The following is a 6,757-nucleotide window of genomic DNA, read 5'->3' on the forward strand; positions in this document are numbered from 1 at the left end:
ACTGAAAAGGCTCATTCTGGCTTGAAACTGCATGAAAAAGCTTTCTCTCGCTGAGAAACAGCCTTTAAAGCACTTCTATGCATGTTTTGAGTTCATTTGCTCAAATGCACTAAAACAGCATTTCTGCTCATAAAAGTCAAGAACTAAGCAAATTGTGCTTTTGAGCTCTAAAATGACTTTTGTGTCCAAAACTAGAAACACACTGAAAAGGCTCATTCTGACTTGAAACTGCATGAAAAAGCTTTCTCTCGCTGAGAAACAGCCTTTAAAGCACTTCTATGCATGTTTTGAGTTCATTTGCTCAAATGCACTAAAACAGCATTTCTGCTCATGAAAAGTCAAGAACTAAGCAAATTGTGCTTTTGAGCTCTAAAATGACTTTTTGTGTCCAAAACTAGAAACACACACTGAAAAGGCTCATTCTGACTTGAAACTGCATGAAAAAGCTTTCTCTCGCTGAGAAACAGCCTTTAAAGCACTTCTATGCATGTTTTGAGTTCATTTGCTCAAATGCACTAAAACAGCATTTCTGCTCATGAAAAAGTCAAGAACTAAGCAAATTGTGCTTTTGAGCTCTAAAATGACTTTTGTGTCCAAAACTGTAAACACACTGAAAAGGCTCATTCTGACTTGAAACTGCATGAAAAAGCTTTCTCTCGCTGAGAAACAGCCTTTAAAGCACTTCTAGCATTGTTTTGAGTTCATTTGCTCAAATGCACTAAAACAGCATTTCTGCTCATAAAAAAGTCAAGAACTAAGCAAATTGTGCTTTTGAGCTCTAAAATGACTTTTTGTGTCCAAAACTGTAAACACACTGAAAAGGCTCATTCTGGCTTGAAACTGCATGAAAAAGCTTTCTCTCGCTGAGAAACAGCCTTTAAAAACACTTCTATGCATGTTTTGAGTTCATTTGCTCAAATGCATAAAACATAATTTCTGCTCATAAAAAGTCAAGAACTAAGCAAATTGTGCTTTTTGAGCTCTAAAATGACTTTTTGTGTCCAAAACTAGAAACACACTGAAAAGGCTCATTCTGACTTGAAACTGCATGAAAAGCTTTCTCTCGCTGAGAAACAGCCTTTAAAGCACTTCTATGCATGTTTTGAGTTAATTTGCTCAAATGCACTAAAACATCATTTCTGCTCATAAAAGTCAAGAACGTCTCAGGTTCTGAATGTAACCATGGTTCCTCTAGGGAGCGAGGCGCCTGCGTCTGGCAGCTTTGGAGACGCGCTTCAGCGTGCGCCGTTCTGAACCACGTGTAAAGTCTGTCCAATGGAGGGGAGCGCGTCATGGACGAGATGACGTCGCCGACCAGGAAGTATAAAGTGGCGCTCTGCGATGCCGCACCAGCCTCGTAGTGAAGTAAGCGCTGGCAGGGGTGCGGGAAGTATGGCATCGGGGCGCGCGTCTCGTTCCCTAGAGGAACCATGGTTACATTCGTAACCTGAGACGTTCCTCTTCAGGAACTCGAGCTGCGTCACAAACGCTTTGGGAGCGAGATGCCCACGCGCCATAATTCCAAGGCCCTGCCTGAAAAGGGTCCTCAGACCACCCATCAGGAAAGGACAGAGGAGCCAGGAGCAGCCCTCATGTCCAAGTTGTAAAACGGGCAAAAGTGGAGGCGTGGACCACCCACCGCAGCGTTGCAGATGTCCCCGAGGGGACGCCGCTAAGATAAGCCTTAGAGGCCGCCATACCCCTTGTAGAGTGCGCTCTGACCCCGAGAGGGCATGGGAGTGCAGAGGCTTCATAGGCCAGGTGGATAGCCTCAACTATCCACCTGCTAACAGTCCGCTTAGCGGCAGCGCCACCCTATTCGTCGGACCAAAACAAATAAGTAATTGGTCCGACCTCCGCAGAGACGCAGTCCTGCGCACATATAGTGTCCAGTGCTCGCACTGGACACATGCAGTTGAACTTCCGCTGGTCTGGATCCTGGAAGGGGAGGACAGAAGGCCTGCAGTACGATCGGCTGTGGTGTAACAGAGGGCACTTTAGGTGTATAACCCACTCGTGGGTATAAAAAGCCTTGGACATGCCTGGGGCAAAGTCCAGGTGAGTAGGGAGCCACTGAGAGGGCCTGCAGATCTCCCACCCTCCGCCCAGAGAGGTGATGGCGAGGAGAAATGCTGTCTTAAAAGATAAGACCGGTAAGGGAACCTCTTCGAGGGGCTCGAAGGGTGCCTTACACAGAGCCTCTAACACCACAACCAAATCCCAGGGGGGAATTCTGGTCCGCACTGGAGGTCTCAGCCTCAGCACACCGTGGAGGAATCGTGTAACTAATGGGTGTTTACCCACTGAGTGGCCACCAATAGGGTCATGATATGCAGATATAGCTGCCACGTAGACCTTTAGGGTGGAGTGGGATAACCCGTGGAGAATCTCGCCTGAAGGAACTCCAGCACTGAACCTACTGGGCAGTTAACTGGGTTTAAAGTGGCGATCTCCACACCAGGAAGTGAACATTTCCCACCTCCTGGCATACACGCTCCTCGTAGAGGGAGCTCTGGATTGGAGGATGGTCTCAACAACCTCAGCTGAAAGACCAGAGGCTATGAGTTGAGCCCCCCTCAGGGCCACACCCACAGCTTCAACAACTCCGGCGAGGGTGAACTATTGTTCCCCGCCTGAGAGAAAGTAGATCCGGCCTCAGGGGATCTCCCACGGATGACCGTCTACTAGGCCGATGAGGTCCGCCAAACCATACTCGGCCCGGCCAGAACGGGCTACCAACAGTAGTCTGACTCCGTCCTGGCGCACTCTCGCCAGAACCCCGGGAGCAGGGCAATCGGAAAATGCGTGCAGGCGGCGCCTTGGCCACGCCTGTGACATGGCATCCAGTCCCAGGGGAGCTGGATGAACTAGAGAGAACCAGAGGGGACATTGTGCATTCCCTCGAGAAGCAAAGAGGTCCACCTCTGCCTGGTAAAATCTCGACCAGATCTGCTTCACCACGTCGGGGTGAAGCATCCATTCCCCCGGCCTCAACCCCTGTCTCGACAGGGTGTCGGCTCCCGTATTGAGATGCCCAGGGATGTAGATCGCTCTCAGCGAGCAGATTTTGTCCTGGGACCACACAAGGATCTGGTGCGCCAGCTTGTTCAAGGGGCGCGAACGCAGACCTCCCTGGTGGTTGATGTAAGAGACCACCGCTGTGTTGTCGGTGTGCACCAACACATGGTGACCTCTCAGGTCTGGGAGAAAGTGCTTCAAAGCACGAAATACCGCTAACATCTCTAGCAGATTGATATGCCACCCCTGGTGGTGATCGCTCCACAGACCGTGGGCCGGGCGCCCGTTCAATACTGCGCCCCAACCGGTTAGGGATGCATCTGTCGCAAGGGAGGTCCGGCGACATAGAGCTCCTAACCTTGGGCCCTGATTCAGGAACCAAGGCTTCCTCCACAAGTCTAAGGCCCGAACTGCACGGCGTGACACTTTGATTTTGCGGAGTGGGTTTCCCCTCGGGGAGAACCCCTTGGTCCTGAGCCACCACTGTAGGGGTCTCATGTACAGCAGGCCAAAGGGTATCACGTTGGACGCAGCTGCCATCAGGCCCAACAGTCTCTGATACTGCTTGACAGTGAATGACTGGCCTTCCCTGACTCTCTCGACTGACATGAGGATTGACTGCACACGGGCAGGAGACAAGCGTGCCCACATTGTGGTCGAATCCCACACCACGCCTAGGTATGTGGTCCTCTGAGCGGGACGCAATACACTCTTCTTGGCGTTCAGTCTCAAACCCAGCTCCCCCATGTGAGACAGAACAACATCTCGATGTTGAACTGCCATCTGCTCTGATTGAGCTAATATCAACCAATCGTCGATATAATTGAGTATCACGGATGCCCTGGAGTCTCAGTGGAGCCAGAGCTGCATCCATACACTTCGTAAATGTGCGGGGTGAGAGTGCTAGGCGAGCGGAAGTACTCGATATTGGTATGCTACGCCCCCGAAAGCGAACCTCAGAAACTTCCTGTGTTGAGGAAGGATGGATATATGGAAGTATGCGTCTTTCAGATCTATGTTGACAAACCAGTCCTCGGATCTGATTTGAGTCACCACATGCTTGATGGTAAGCATTTTGAACTTCAGTCTGCTGACTGAGCGGTTCAAGACCCTCAGATCTAGGATAGGGCGCAACCCCCGTCCTTCTTTGGAACAATGAAGTAGCGGCTGTAAAACCCAGATTCCACAGCATGAGGAGGGACCACCTCGATGGCCTCCTTCCTGAGCAGGGATCTTACTTCCTGTTCCATCACCAGAGCCTGCTGGGGGCCGACTACTGTCGGTGTGACTCCCCTGAATGTCGGTGGTGGAAAACCGAACTGAATTCGATAGCCTTTCTCTATCGTTAGTATGACCCATTGAGATACATTTGGCAGAAGTTTCCACGCTGCTAAATAATCTACTAAGGGAATCAGCCTCTCGAGGCTGACCTCTGGTGTGTGAGATACAGGTAACCCGGTGGCCTGAAACGGTTGACCGGCAGGCAGACAACGGGCTAGCTGTAAACGGGACCCCGCGCAGAAGCGCGTTCGGCCGTGACGCACCCTCGGGTGAATCCGGCTGGGGAAACGTGCTGGAAGCCTCCGCACTCTGGCACGAGGGCAGAGATAGCGGAGTTACTCCCTGAGGGCCCTGAGGAGGAACGGGTGCCGTCTGACCCGGCATAAACTGATCCTCCCCAGGAGGGGCAGCCCTCAGAAGCCCTGAGCCACTCATATCAGGGCTTCTTGGCCGTGGACTTCCTGTCCAAAAAGGCCCTCAGGTCTTTAGGACCGGAAGCCCCCGGCCCAGAGCGCCGCTTCGCCCCCTGCTGTTTTTTAGAGGGGGAACGAGAGCGGCAGCTCTGTTTTGCACATGCCTATGAGAGGAGCTGGCACGCGGTGGGGGCATCTCGTCCCCGATGCCCCCTGAGATCGACGTGGGAGGAAACTCTTGAACGCCGCCGCCTGTTTACGGGCCTCCTGGTACCTATCGACGACCTCATTAACGGAGTCGCCGAATAGGCCAGAAGGCTGCAGGGGCGTCAATAGGCAGACCCTGTCCCGCTCTTTCATGTCGGACAGGGTCAGCCAGAGATGCCTCTCGCGGCCACAAGGGATGACATAGACCGCCCTACAGCACGGGCGGTCTCCTTAGTGACGCGGAGGCAGAGGTCAGCCGTCCGACGCAGTTCTGCGATGTCATCGGACCTGACCCCCTCTCCCTCATCAATCTCTTTCAGCAGGTCGGCTTGGTATGCCTGCAACACCGCCATAGTGTGCATGCAAGCCCCAGCCAATCCTGCTGCCACGCACCACTTCTTAGCCATCAAAGCCGGCGTTGTTCTCAGCGGCCTTGATGGTAAGGTCGGAACCTTCAAAGACGATGCCGCACCGGGGACAGATAGGTAGCCAGAGACTGCTCTACCGGGGCATCGCCTTATAGCCGCACTCCAGCGACTCCCGCCACATTACCGTAATGACTAGCAGCGGTGGGGAGAAAACACGAGCGGAGTCTGGCCTTCCCAGGACCTCGACAGCTCACTGTGGAGGTCTGGGAAGAATGGAAGGCTCCGTCTCAGAGGTGGCTGCTTCGCTCTCAGAAACCTTTCATCCAATTTAGATTTCTGAGGCTCAGCGTATCGCTCGGCGGGCCAATCGATGTTTAATTTGGCAACCGCCGCGAGTTACCACCTCTAAGAGCTCCTCATATTGTGGCGTGTGCAATGGCGCGTCGTCCACGCGTCAACATCAACCTCCTCGGAGGAAGAGTGAGCGCCAGTGGGCGTCTCCCCGTGGCGGCGAAGCGGAGCGGGCTTCGGACCCACGGGATTGGCGCCGATCTGGCGGACTCCGATGGAGAAAGGGGCGAGCCCGTCTCCATCTCCTCCGCCAGATCGAGTTGCGATCCCCAGGCGTGCTAAATCGCTCCGCCTCGGGCGGAAGCGGGTCCCGCACCCCTGGGGGCGCTGGTGAAGTCTCCTCGTGAAAGAGAGACTCCGGGAGGCGGAGTGTTCGCAGCGGTAGCTGCAAACAATGCGGACAATCAGTCCCCTCGAGGGCTGGCGCCGCGTGCTCCGCTCCCAGGCACGCCACGCACAAGCTGTGTGTGTCCCCACCCGTGATATAACGAGGGCGGGGATCAGCACACCGCCTGAAACGCGACGGAACACCAGCGTGTTTAGCGCCTTAGATTTCTCTTTACACTCTGATCATCAGCCATAATATTTCTTTTAAGCTAGACAAACAGACAGCAAATAGACAAACAATAACATCGTGGCGCTTACTGAACGCGGCGAAAGCTGGTGCCGGCATCGCAGGCGTCACTTTATACTTCCTGGTCGGCGGCGTCATCTCGTCCATGGCGTCGCTCCCCTCCATTGGACAGACTTTACACGTGGTTCAGAACGGCGCGCGCTGAAGCGTTCCCAAAGCGTTTGTGGCGCAGCTCGAGTAAAGCACTTCTAGATTTGTTTTGAGTTCATTTGCTCAAATGCACTAAAACAGCATTTCTGCTCATAAAAAGTCAAGAACTAAGCAAATTGTGCTTTTTGAGCTCTAAAATGACTTTTTGTGTCCAAAACTAGAAACACACTGAAAAGGCTCATTCTGGCTTGAAACTGCATGAAAAGCTTTCTCTCGCTGAGAAACAGCCTTTAAAGCACTTCTATGCATGTTTTGAGTTCATTTGCTCCAATGCACTAAAACAGCATTTCTGCTCATAAAAAGTCAAGAACTAAGCAAATTGTGCTTTTTGAGCT

The 6,757-nt window shown here is 52.7% G+C and overlaps 1 pseudogene; it reads right to left on the reverse strand.

Annotated features, from left to right (window-relative positions):
* Positions 1–2,688: 2,688 nt before the first annotated feature.
* LOC122342868 lies at positions 2,689–4,268 on the reverse strand (annotated as a pseudogene).
* Positions 4,269–6,757: the final 2,489 nt, after the last annotated feature.

Source organism: Puntigrus tetrazona, chromosome 4 (genome assembly GCF_018831695.1).
Source record: "Puntigrus tetrazona isolate hp1 chromosome 4, ASM1883169v1, whole genome shotgun sequence".
NCBI lineage: Eukaryota > Metazoa > Chordata > Actinopteri > Cypriniformes > Cyprinidae > Puntigrus > Puntigrus tetrazona.